This window comes from Ambystoma mexicanum, chromosome 4p (genome assembly GCF_040938575.1).
Source record: "Ambystoma mexicanum isolate Mex_15411 chromosome 4p, UKY_AmexF1_1, whole genome shotgun sequence".
NCBI classification, from domain to species: Eukaryota; Metazoa; Chordata; class Amphibia; order Caudata; family Ambystomatidae; genus Ambystoma; species Ambystoma mexicanum.
Window position 1 is genome coordinate 844,221,395 of NC_090927.1, and position 9,667 is coordinate 844,231,061.

General features: G+C 47.2%; 20 non-coding genes and 12 pseudogenes across 20 annotated transcripts; all 32 read right to left on the reverse strand.

Annotated features, from left to right (window-relative positions):
- Positions 1 to 442: 442 nt before the first annotated feature.
- LOC138457004 (5S ribosomal RNA) lies at positions 443 to 551 on the reverse strand (annotated as a pseudogene).
- A 106-nt stretch (positions 552 to 657) lies between these two features.
- LOC138455815 (5S ribosomal RNA) lies at positions 658 to 776 on the reverse strand (annotated as a pseudogene).
- A 106-nt stretch (positions 777 to 882) lies between these two features.
- Positions 883 to 1,001, reverse strand: LOC138462122 (5S ribosomal RNA). The gene has a single exon (XR_011264725.1). It is a non-coding gene; the product is annotated as a 5S ribosomal RNA (ribosomal RNA).
- Positions 1,002 to 1,107: 106 nt separating this feature from the next.
- On the reverse strand, positions 1,108 to 1,226 carry LOC138463161 (5S ribosomal RNA). The gene has a single exon (XR_011265747.1). It is a non-coding gene; the product is annotated as a 5S ribosomal RNA (ribosomal RNA).
- A 106-nt stretch (positions 1,227 to 1,332) lies between these two features.
- Positions 1,333 to 1,451, reverse strand: LOC138463607 (5S ribosomal RNA). Its single transcript, XR_011266194.1, has one exon. It is a non-coding gene; the product is annotated as a 5S ribosomal RNA (ribosomal RNA).
- A 463-nt stretch (positions 1,452 to 1,914) lies between these two features.
- On the reverse strand, positions 1,915 to 2,023 carry LOC138457007 (5S ribosomal RNA; annotated as a pseudogene).
- A 106-nt stretch (positions 2,024 to 2,129) lies between these two features.
- Positions 2,130 to 2,248, reverse strand: LOC138464231 (5S ribosomal RNA). The gene has a single exon (XR_011266812.1). It is a non-coding gene; the product is annotated as a 5S ribosomal RNA (ribosomal RNA).
- Positions 2,249 to 2,354: 106 nt separating this feature from the next.
- Positions 2,355 to 2,473, reverse strand: LOC138464232 (5S ribosomal RNA). Its single transcript, XR_011266813.1, has one exon. It is a non-coding gene; the product is annotated as a 5S ribosomal RNA (ribosomal RNA).
- Positions 2,474 to 2,579: 106 nt separating this feature from the next.
- On the reverse strand, positions 2,580 to 2,698 carry LOC138462674 (5S ribosomal RNA). Its single transcript, XR_011265268.1, has one exon. It is a non-coding gene; the product is annotated as a 5S ribosomal RNA (ribosomal RNA).
- Positions 2,699 to 2,804: 106 nt separating this feature from the next.
- Positions 2,805 to 2,923, reverse strand: LOC138462794 (5S ribosomal RNA). Its single transcript, XR_011265382.1, has one exon. It is a non-coding gene; the product is annotated as a 5S ribosomal RNA (ribosomal RNA).
- Positions 2,924 to 3,029: 106 nt separating this feature from the next.
- Positions 3,030 to 3,148, reverse strand: LOC138455713 (5S ribosomal RNA; annotated as a pseudogene).
- A 106-nt stretch (positions 3,149 to 3,254) lies between these two features.
- LOC138458798 (5S ribosomal RNA) lies at positions 3,255 to 3,363 on the reverse strand (annotated as a pseudogene).
- A 106-nt stretch (positions 3,364 to 3,469) lies between these two features.
- LOC138460932 (5S ribosomal RNA) lies at positions 3,470 to 3,588 on the reverse strand. Its single transcript, XR_011263584.1, has one exon. It is a non-coding gene; the product is annotated as a 5S ribosomal RNA (ribosomal RNA).
- Positions 3,589 to 4,051: 463 nt separating this feature from the next.
- On the reverse strand, positions 4,052 to 4,160 carry LOC138457008 (5S ribosomal RNA; annotated as a pseudogene).
- Positions 4,161 to 4,266: 106 nt separating this feature from the next.
- Positions 4,267 to 4,375, reverse strand: LOC138458960 (5S ribosomal RNA; annotated as a pseudogene).
- Positions 4,376 to 4,481: 106 nt separating this feature from the next.
- LOC138462123 (5S ribosomal RNA) lies at positions 4,482 to 4,600 on the reverse strand. The gene has a single exon (XR_011264726.1). It is a non-coding gene; the product is annotated as a 5S ribosomal RNA (ribosomal RNA).
- A 106-nt stretch (positions 4,601 to 4,706) lies between these two features.
- LOC138463291 (5S ribosomal RNA) lies at positions 4,707 to 4,825 on the reverse strand. The gene has a single exon (XR_011265877.1). It is a non-coding gene; the product is annotated as a 5S ribosomal RNA (ribosomal RNA).
- A 106-nt stretch (positions 4,826 to 4,931) lies between these two features.
- On the reverse strand, positions 4,932 to 5,050 carry LOC138461422 (5S ribosomal RNA). Its single transcript, XR_011264038.1, has one exon. It is a non-coding gene; the product is annotated as a 5S ribosomal RNA (ribosomal RNA).
- Positions 5,051 to 5,513: 463 nt separating this feature from the next.
- On the reverse strand, positions 5,514 to 5,622 carry LOC138457009 (5S ribosomal RNA; annotated as a pseudogene).
- A 106-nt stretch (positions 5,623 to 5,728) lies between these two features.
- LOC138454891 (5S ribosomal RNA) lies at positions 5,729 to 5,847 on the reverse strand. The gene has a single exon (XR_011261549.1). It is a non-coding gene; the product is annotated as a 5S ribosomal RNA (ribosomal RNA).
- Positions 5,848 to 5,953: 106 nt separating this feature from the next.
- LOC138455291 (5S ribosomal RNA) lies at positions 5,954 to 6,071 on the reverse strand. Its single transcript, XR_011261929.1, has one exon. It is a non-coding gene; the product is annotated as a 5S ribosomal RNA (ribosomal RNA).
- A 106-nt stretch (positions 6,072 to 6,177) lies between these two features.
- Positions 6,178 to 6,296, reverse strand: LOC138454644 (5S ribosomal RNA). Its single transcript, XR_011261312.1, has one exon. It is a non-coding gene; the product is annotated as a 5S ribosomal RNA (ribosomal RNA).
- Positions 6,297 to 6,759: 463 nt separating this feature from the next.
- Positions 6,760 to 6,868, reverse strand: LOC138457010 (5S ribosomal RNA; annotated as a pseudogene).
- Positions 6,869 to 6,974: 106 nt separating this feature from the next.
- LOC138464775 (5S ribosomal RNA) lies at positions 6,975 to 7,093 on the reverse strand. Its single transcript, XR_011267351.1, has one exon. It is a non-coding gene; the product is annotated as a 5S ribosomal RNA (ribosomal RNA).
- A 106-nt stretch (positions 7,094 to 7,199) lies between these two features.
- Positions 7,200 to 7,318, reverse strand: LOC138462513 (5S ribosomal RNA). Its single transcript, XR_011265109.1, has one exon. It is a non-coding gene; the product is annotated as a 5S ribosomal RNA (ribosomal RNA).
- A 106-nt stretch (positions 7,319 to 7,424) lies between these two features.
- Positions 7,425 to 7,543, reverse strand: LOC138454902 (5S ribosomal RNA). Its single transcript, XR_011261560.1, has one exon. It is a non-coding gene; the product is annotated as a 5S ribosomal RNA (ribosomal RNA).
- A 106-nt stretch (positions 7,544 to 7,649) lies between these two features.
- LOC138454435 (5S ribosomal RNA) lies at positions 7,650 to 7,768 on the reverse strand. Its single transcript, XR_011261112.1, has one exon. It is a non-coding gene; the product is annotated as a 5S ribosomal RNA (ribosomal RNA).
- Positions 7,769 to 7,874: 106 nt separating this feature from the next.
- On the reverse strand, positions 7,875 to 7,983 carry LOC138458799 (5S ribosomal RNA; annotated as a pseudogene).
- A 106-nt stretch (positions 7,984 to 8,089) lies between these two features.
- Positions 8,090 to 8,208, reverse strand: LOC138461779 (5S ribosomal RNA). The gene has a single exon (XR_011264385.1). It is a non-coding gene; the product is annotated as a 5S ribosomal RNA (ribosomal RNA).
- Positions 8,209 to 8,671: 463 nt separating this feature from the next.
- LOC138458532 (5S ribosomal RNA) lies at positions 8,672 to 8,780 on the reverse strand (annotated as a pseudogene).
- A 106-nt stretch (positions 8,781 to 8,886) lies between these two features.
- LOC138455819 (5S ribosomal RNA) lies at positions 8,887 to 9,005 on the reverse strand (annotated as a pseudogene).
- Positions 9,006 to 9,111: 106 nt separating this feature from the next.
- On the reverse strand, positions 9,112 to 9,230 carry LOC138463643 (5S ribosomal RNA). Its single transcript, XR_011266229.1, has one exon. It is a non-coding gene; the product is annotated as a 5S ribosomal RNA (ribosomal RNA).
- Positions 9,231 to 9,667: the final 437 nt, after the last annotated feature.

Here is a 9,667-nt window from a genome sequence, read left to right on the forward strand (position 1 = left end):
TAAGAATATTACTCTTATGCATTTGCATTTAGTAAGCTAAGCCATGCAGCCACTTGCAACATGATACCACGCTCATCGCTCGATCAGGCGAGATATATAAGACTGGTGGGCCCATTCAGGACTCCTATGTCTGGTAGGATAACTTTAATTCATCCATCCTGTGTCTGTTGCAGGGAGGTGGAGAGAACAATCAACACAATAATGGTTTTCTTTCATGCCTCTTGAAGGACTCAATATTCTCTGTACTGCATTACATGTGAAAGTCGATTTATTACCCATGAACACACTACCTGTATGCTAATTCTATGTAAAAAGGTAGCTCCAGCCCTCATGATGTTGTCCAACATTTCCGCTATAAAACGGGATACAATTATTTTGGAAACATACCAAATTTGAAAAATAATTGAGAAGTTGCGCAATTACTAATCATGGAGCACAAAAAAGCCTACAGCACCTGGTATTCCCAGGCAGTCTCCCATCCAGGTACTAACTAGGCCCGACCCTGCTTAGCTTCCGAGATCGGGCGCATTCAGTGTGGTGTGGCCGTAGGCTCTGGGCCTAGTGAGTTTTGTACTTTTAAGCATCTAGTCGGCTAGACCTTGCAGTTTTGAAAGGCAATTGTGAAATGGCTCACTTCCTGAACTTGGAGCACAAAAAAGCCTGCAGCACCTGGTATTCCCAGGCTGTCTCCCATCCAGGTACTAACGAGGCCCGACACTGCTTAGCTTCCGAGACCAGACGAGATCGGGCGCATTCAGTGTGGTGTGGCCGTAGGCTCTGGGCCTTGTGAGTTTTGTACTTTTAAGCATCTAGTCGGCTAGACCTTGCAGTTTTGAAAGGCAATTGTGAAATGGCTCACTTCCTGAACTTGGAGCACAAAAAAGCCTACAGCACCTGGTATTCCCAGGCGGTCTCCCATCCAGGTACTAACGAGGCCCGACACTGCTTAGCTTCCGAGATCAGACGAGATCGGGCGCATTCAGTGTGGTGTGGCCGTAGGCTCTGGGCCTTGTGAGTTTTGTACTTTTAAGCATCTAGTCGGCTAGACCTTGCAGTTTTGAAAGGCAATTGAGAAATGGCTCACTTCCTGAACTTGGAGTACAAAAAAGCCTACAGCACCTGGTATTCCCAGGCGGTCTCCCATCCAGGTACTAACTAGGACCGACACTGCTTAGCTTCTGAGATCAGACGAGATCAGGCGCATTCAGTGTGGTGTGGCCGTAGGCTCTGGGCCTAGTGAGTTTTGTACTTTTAAGCATCTAGTCGGCTAGACCTTGCAGTTTTGAAAGGCAATTGTGAAATGGCTCACTTCCTGAACTTGGAGCACAAAAAAGCCTACAGCACCTGGTATTCCCAGGCGGTCTCCCATCCAGGTACTAACTAGGCCTGACACTGCTTAACTTCCGAGATCAGATGAGATCGGGTGCATTCAGTGTGGTGTGGCCGTAGGCTCTAGGAATGCTAAGAATATTACTCTTATGCATTTGCATTTAGTAAGCTAAGCCATGCAGCCACTTGCAACATGATACCACGCTCATCGCTCGATCAGGCTCGATCAGGCGAGATATATAAGACTGGTGGGCCCATTCAGGACTCCTATGTCTGGTAGGATAACTTTAATTCATCCATCCTGTGTCTGTTGCAGGGAGGTGGAGAGAACAATCAACACAATAATGGTTTTCTTTCATGCCTCTTGAAGGACTCAATATTCTCTGTACTGCATTACATGTGAAAGTCGATTTATTACCCATGAACACACTACCTGTATGCTAATTCTATGTAAAAAGGTAGCTCCAGCCCTCATGATGTTGTCCAACATTTCCGCTATAAAACGGGATACAATTATTTTGGAAACATACCAAATTTGAAAAATAATTGAGAAGTTGCGCAATTACTAATCATGGAGCACAAAAAAGCCTACAGCACCTGGTATTCCCAGGCAGTCTCCCATCCAGGTACTAACTAGGCCCGACCCTGCTTAGCTTCCGAGATCGGGCGCATTCAGTGTGGTGTGGCCGTAGGCTCTGGGCCTAGTGAGTTTTGTACTTTTAAGCATCTAGTCGGCTAGACCTTGCAGTTTTGAAAGGCAATTGTGAAATGGCTCACTTCCTGAACTTGGAGTACAAAAAAGCCTACAGCACCTGGTATTCCCAGGTGGTCTCCCATCCAGGTACTAACTAGGCCCGACACTGCTTAGCTTCTGAGATCAGACGAGATCGGGCGCAATCAGTGTGGTGTGGCCGTAGGCTCTGGGCCTAGTGAGTTTTGTACTTTTAAGCATCTAGTCGGCTAGACCTTGCAGTTTTGAAAGGCAATTGTGAAATGGCTCACTTCCTGAACTTGGAGTACAAAAAAGCCTACAGCACCTGGTATTCCCAGGTGGTCTCCCATCCAGGTACTAACTAGGCCCGACACTGCTTAGCTTCTGAGATCAGACGAGATCGGGCGCAATCAGTGTGGTGTGGCCGTAGGCTCTGGGCCTAGTGAGTTTTGTACTTTTAAGCATCTAGTCAGCTAGACCTTGCAGTTTTGAAAGGCAATTGAGAAATGGCTCACTTCCTGAACTTGGAGCACAAAAATGCCTACAGCACCCGGTATTCCCAGGCGGTCTCCCATCCAGGTACTAACAAGGCCCGACACTGCTTAGCTTCCGAGATCAGACGAGATCGGGCGCATTCAGTGTGGTGTGGCCGTAGGCTCTGGGCCTTGTGAGTTTTGTACTTTTAAGCATCTAGTCGGCTAGACCTTGCAGTTTTGAAAGGCAATTGAGAAATGGCTCACTTCCTGAACTTGGAGTACAAAAAAGCCTACAGCACCTGGTATTCCCAGGCAGTCTCCCATCCAGGTACTAACTAGGCCCGACACTGCTTAGCTTCTGAGATCAGACGAGATCAGGCGCATTCAGTGTGGTGTGGCCGTAGGCTCTGGGCCTAGTGAGTTTTGTACTTTTAAGCATCTAGTCGGCTAGACCTTGCAGTTTTGAAAGGCAATTGTGAAATGGCTCACTTCCTGAACTTGGAGCACAAAAAAACCTACAGCACCTGGTATTCCCAGGTGGTCTCCCATCCAGGTACTAACTAGGCCCGACACTGCTTAGTTTCCGAGATCAGACGAGATCGGGCGCAATCAGTGTGGTGTGTCCGTAGTCTCTGGGCCTAGTGAGTTTTGTACTTTTAAGCATCTAGTCAGCTAGACCTTGCAGTTTTGAATGGCAATTGAGAAATGGCTCACTTCCTGAACTTGGAGCACAAAAAAGCCTACAGCACCTGGTATTCCCAGGCGGTCTCCCATCCAGGTACTAACGAGGCCCGACACAGCTTAGCTTCCGAGATCAGACGCATTCAGTGTGGTGTGGCCGTAGGCTCTGGGCCTTGTGAGTTTTGTACTTTTAAGCATCTAGTCGGCTAGACCTTGCAGTTTTGAAAGGCAATTGTGAAATGGCTCACTTCCTGAACTTGGAGCACAAAAAAGCCTACAGCACCTGGTATTCCCAGGCGGTCTCCCATCCAGGTACTATCTAGGCCTAACACTGCTTAACTTCCGAGATCAGACGAGATCGGGTGCATTCAGTGTGGTGTGGCCGTAGGCTCTAGAAATGCTAAGAATATTACTCTTATGCATTTGCATTTAGTAAGCTAAGCCATGCAGCCACTTGCAACATGATACCACGCTCATCGCTCGATCAGGCTCGATCAGGCGAGATATATAAGACTGGTGGGCCCATTCAGGACTCCTATGTCTGGTAGGATAACTTTAATTCATCCATCCTGTGTCTGTTGCAGGGAGGTGGAGAGAACAATCAACACAATAATGGTTTTCTTTCATGCCTCTTGAAGGACTCAATATTCTCTGTACTGCATTACATGTGAAAGTCGATTTATTACCCATGAACACACTACCTGTATGCTAATTCTATGTAAAAAGGTAGCTCCAGCCCTCATGATGTTGTCCAACATTTCCGCTATAAAACGGGATACAATTATTTTGGAAACATACCAAATTTGAAAAATAATTGAGAAGTTGCGCAATTACTAATCATGGAGCACAAAAAAGCCTACAGCACCTGGTATTCCCAGGCAGTCTCCCATCCAGGTACTAACTAGGCCCGACCCTGCTTAGCTTCCGAGATCGGGCGCATTCAGTGTGGTGTGGCCGTAGGCTCTGGGCCTAGTGAGTTTTGTACTTTTAAGCATCTAGTCGGCTAGACCTTGCAGTTTTGAAAGGCAATTGTGAAATGGCTCACTTCCTGAACTTGGAGCACAAAAAAGCCTACAGCACCTGGTATTCCCAGGCGGTCTCCCATCCAGGTACTAACGAGGCCCGACACTGCTTAGCTTCCAAGATCAGACGCATTCAGTGTGGTGTGGCCGTAGGCTCTGGGCCTTGTGAGTTTTGTACTTTTAAGCATCTAGTCGGCTAGACCTTGCAGTTTTGAAAGGCAATTGTGAAATGGCTCACTTCCTGAACTTGGAGCACAAAAAAGCCTACAGCACCTGGTATTCCCAGGCGGTCTCCCATCCAGGTACTAACGAGGCCCGACACTGCTTAGCTTCCGAGATCAGACGAGATCGGGCGCATTCAGTGTGGTGTGGCCGTAGGCTCTGGGCCTTGTGAGTTTTGTACTTTTAAGCATCTAGTCGGCTAGACCTTGCAGTTTTGAAAGGCAATTGAGAAATGGCTCACTTCCTGAACTTGGAGTACAAAAAAGCCTACAGCACCTGGTATTCCCAGGCGGTCTCCTATCCAGGTACTAACTAGGCCCGACACTGCTTAGCTTCTGAGATCAGACGAGATCAGGCGCATTCAGTGTGGTGTGGCCGTAGGCTCTGGGCCTAGTGAGTTTTGTACTTTTAAGCATCTAGTCGGCTAGACCTTGCAGTTTTGAAAGGCAATTGTGAAATGGCTCACTTCCTGAACTTGGAGCACAAAAAAGCCTACAGCACCTGGTATTCCCAGGCGGTCTCCCATCCAGGTACTAACTAGGCCTGACACTGCTTAACTTCCGAGATCAGACGAGATCGGGTGCATTCAGTGTGGTGTGGCCGTAGGCTCTAGGAATGCTAAGAATATTACTCTTATGCATTTGCATTTAGTAAGCTAAGCCATGCAGCCACTTGCAACATGATACCACGCTCATCGCTCGATCAGGCTCGATCAGGCGAGATATATAAGACTGGTGGGCCCATTCAGGACTCCTATGTCTGGTAGGATAACTTTAATTCATCCATCCTGTGTCTGTTGCAGGGAGGTGGAGAGAACAATCAACACAATAATGGTTTTCTTTCATGCCTCTTGAAGGACTCAATATTCTCTGTACTGCATTACATGTGAAAGTCGATTTATTACCCATGAACACACTACCTGTATGCTAATTCTATGTAAAAAGGTAGCTCCAGCCCTCATGATGTTGTCCAACATTTCCGCTATAAAACGGGATACAATTATTTTGGAAACATACCAAATTTGAAAAATAATTGAGAAGTTGCGCAATTACTAATCATGGAGCACAAAAAAGCCTACAGCACCTGGTATTCCCAGGCAGTCTCCCATCCAGGTACTAACTAGGCCCGACCCTGCTTAGCTTCCGAGATCGGGCGCATTCAGTGTGGTGTGGCCGTAGGCTCTGGGCCTTGTGAGTTTTGTACTTTTAAGCATCTAGTCGGCTAGACCTTGCAGTTTTGAAAGGCAATTGAGAAATGGCTCACTTCCTGAACTTGGAGTAGAAAAAAGCCTACAGCACCTGGTATTCCCAGGCGGTCTCCCATCCAGGTACTAACTAGGCCCGACACTGCTTAGCTTCTGAGATCAGACGAGATCAGGCGCATTCAGTGTGGTGTGGCCGTAGGCTCTGGGCCTAGTGAGTTTTGTACTTTTAAGCATCTAGTCGGCTAGACCTTGCAGTTTTGAAAGGCAATTGTGAAATGGCTCACTTCCTGAACTTGGAGCACAAAAAAGCCTACAGCACCTGGTATTCCCAGGCGGTCTCCCATCCAGGTACTAACGAGGCCCGACACTGCTTAGCTTCCGAGATCAGACGAGATCGGGCGCATTCAGTGTGGTGTGGCGTAGGCTCTGGGCCTTGTGAGTTTTGTACTTTTAAGCATCTAGTCGGCTAGACCTTGCAGTTTTAAAAGGCAATTGAGAAAGGGCTCACTTCCTGAACTTGGAGCACAAAAAAGCCTACAGCACCTGGTATTCCCAGGCGGTCTCCCATCCAGGTACTAACTAGGCCTGACACTGCTTAACTTCCAAGATCAGACAAGATCGGGTGCATTCAGTGTGGTGTGGCCGTAGGCTCTAGGAATGCTAAGAATATTACTCTTATGCATTTGCATTTAGTAAGCTAAGCCATGCAGCCACTTGCAACATGATACCACGCTCATCGCTCGATCAGGCTCGATCAGGCGAGATATATAAGACTGGTGGGCCCATTCAGGACTCCTATGTCTGGTAGGATAACTTTAATTCATCCATCCTGTGTCTGTTGCAGGGAGGTGGAGAGAACAATCAACACAATAATGGTTTTCTTTCATGCCTCTTGAAGGACTCAATATTCTCTGTACTGCATTACATGTGAAAGTCGATTTATTACCCATGAACACACTACCTGTATGCTAATTCTATGTAAAAAGGTAGCTCCAGCCCTCATGATGTTGTCCAACATTTCCGCTATAAAACGGGATACAATTATTTTGGAAACATACCAAATTTGAAAAATAATTGAGAAGTTGCGCAATTACTAATCATGGAGCACAAAAAAGCCTACAGCACCTGGTATTCCCAGGCAGTCTCCCATCCAGGTACTAACTAGGCCCGACCCTGCTTAGCTTCCGAGATCGGGCGCATTCAGTGTGGTGTGGCCGTAGGCTCTGGGCCTAGTGAGTTTTGTACTTTTAAGCATCTAGTCGGCTAGACCTTGCAGTTTTGAAAGGCATTTGTGAAATGGCTCACTTCCTGAACTTGGAGTACAAAAAAGCCTACAGCACCTGGTATTCCCAGGTGGTCTCCCATCCAGGTACTAACTAGGCCCGACACTGCTCAGCTTCCGAGATCAGACGAGATCGGGCGCAATCAGTGTGGTGTGGCCGTAGGCTCTGGGCCTAGTGAGTTTTGTACTTTTATGCATCTAGTCAGCTAGACCTTGCAGTTTTGAAAGGCAATTGAGAAATGGCTCACTTCCTGAACTTGGAGCACAAAAAAGCCTACAGCACCTGGTATTCCCAGGCGGTCTCCCATCCAGGTACTAACAAGGCCCGACACTGCTTAGCTTCCGAGATCAGACGAGATCGGGCGCATTCAGTGTGGTGTGGCCATAGGCTCTGGGCCTTGTGAGTTTTGTACTTTTAAGCATCTAGTCGGCTAGACCTTGCAGTTTTGAAAGGAAATTGAGAAATGGCTCACTTCCTGAACTTGGAGTACAAAAAAGCCTACAGCACCTGGTATTCCCAGGCGGTCTCCCATCCAGGTACTAACTAGGCCCGACACTGCTTAGCTTCTGAGATCAGACGAGATCAGGCGCATTCAGTGTGGTGTGGCCGTAGGCTCTGGGCCTAGTGAGTTTTGTACTTTTAAGCATCTAGTCGGCTAGACCTTGCAGTTTTGAAAGGCAATTGTGAAATGGCTCACTTCCTGAACTTGGAGCACAAAAAAGCCTACAGCACCTGGTATTCCCAGGTGGTCTCCCATCCAGGTACTAACTAGGCCCGACACTGCTTAGCTTCCGAGATCAGACGAGATCGGGCGCAATCAGTGTGGTGTGTCCGTAGTCTCTGGGCCTAGTGAGTTTTGTACTTTTAAGCATCTAGTCAGCTAGACCTTGCAGTTTTGAATGGCAATTGAGAAATGGCTCACTTCCTGAACTTGGAGCACAAAAAAGCCTACAGCACCTGGTATTCCCAGGCGGTCTCCCATCCAGGTACTAACGAGGCCCGACACAGCTTAGCTTCCGAGATCAGACGCATTCAGTGTGGTGTGGCCGTAGGCTCTGGGCCTTGTGAGTTTTGTACTTTTAAGCATCTAGTCGGCTAGACCTTGCAGTTTTGAAAGGCAATTGTGAAATGGCTCACTTCCTGAACTTGGAACACAAAAAAGCCTACAGCACCTGGTATTCCCAGGCGGTCTCCCATCCAGGTACTAACTAGGCCTAACACTGCTTAACTTCCGAGATCAGACGAGATCGGGTGCATTCAGTGTGGTGTGGCCATAGGCTCTAGAAATGCTAAGAATATTACTCTTATGCATTTGCATTTAGTAAGCTAAGCCATGCAGCCACTTGCAACATGATACCACGCTCATCGCTCGATCAGGCTCGATCAGGCGAGATATATAAGACTGGTGGGCCCATTCAGGACTCCTATGTCTGGTAGGATAACTTTAATTCATCCATCCTGTGTCTGTTGCAGGGAGGTGGAGAGAACAATCAACACAATAATGGTTTTCTTTCATGCCTCTTGAAGGACTCAATATTCTCTGTACTGCATTACATGTGAAAGTCGATTTATTACCCATGAACACACTACCTGTATGCTAATTCTATGTAAAAAGGTAGCTCCAGCCCTCATGATGTTGTCCAACATTTCCGCTATAAAACGGGATACAATTATTTTGGAAACATACCAAATTTGAAAAATAATTGAGAAGTTGCGCAATTACTAATCATGGAGCACAAAAAAGCCTACAGCACCTGGTATTCCCAGGCAGTCTCCCATCCAGGTACTAACTAGGCCCGACCCTGCTTAGCTTCTGAGATCGGGCGCATTCAGTGTGGTGTGGCCGTAGGCTCTGGGCCTAGTGAGTTTTGTACTTTTAAGCATCTAGTCGGCTAGACCTTGCAGTTTTGAAAGGCAATTGTGAAATGGCTCACTTCCTGAACTTGGAGCACAAAAAAGCCTACAGCACCTGGTATTCCCAGGCGGTCTCCCATCCAGGTACTAAGGGGGCCAGACACTGCTTAGCTTCCAAGATCAGACGAGATCGGGCGCATTCAGTGTGGTGTGGCCGTAGGCTCTGGGCCTTGTGAGTTTTGTACTTTTAAGCATCTAGTCGGCTAGACCTTGCAGTTTTAAAAGGCAATTGAGAAAGGGCTCACTTCCTGAACTTGGAGCACAAAAAAGCCTACAGCACCTGGTATTCCCAGGCGGTCTCCCATCCAGGTACTAACTAGGCCTGACACTGCTTAACTTCCAAGATCAGACGAGATCGGGTGCATTCAGTGTGGTGTGGCCGTAGGCTCTAGGAATGCTAAGAATATTACTCTTATGCATTTGCATTTAGTAAGCTAAGCCATGCAGCCACTTGCAACATGATACCACGCTCATCGCTCGATCAGGCTCGATCAGGCGAGATATATAAGACTGGTGGGCCCATTCAGGACTCCTATGTCTGGTAGGATAACTTTAATTCATCCATCCTGTGTCTGTTGCAGGGAGGTGGAGAGAACAATCAACACAATAATGGTTTTCTTTCATGCCTCTTGAAGGACTCAATATTCTCTGTACTGCATTACATGTGAAAGTCGATTTATTACCCATGAACACACTACCTGTATGCTAATTCTATGTAAAAAGGTAGCTCCAGCCCTCATGATGTTGTCCAACATTTCCGCTATAAAACGGGATACAATTATTTTGGAAACATACCAAATTTGAAAAATAATTGAGAAGTTGCG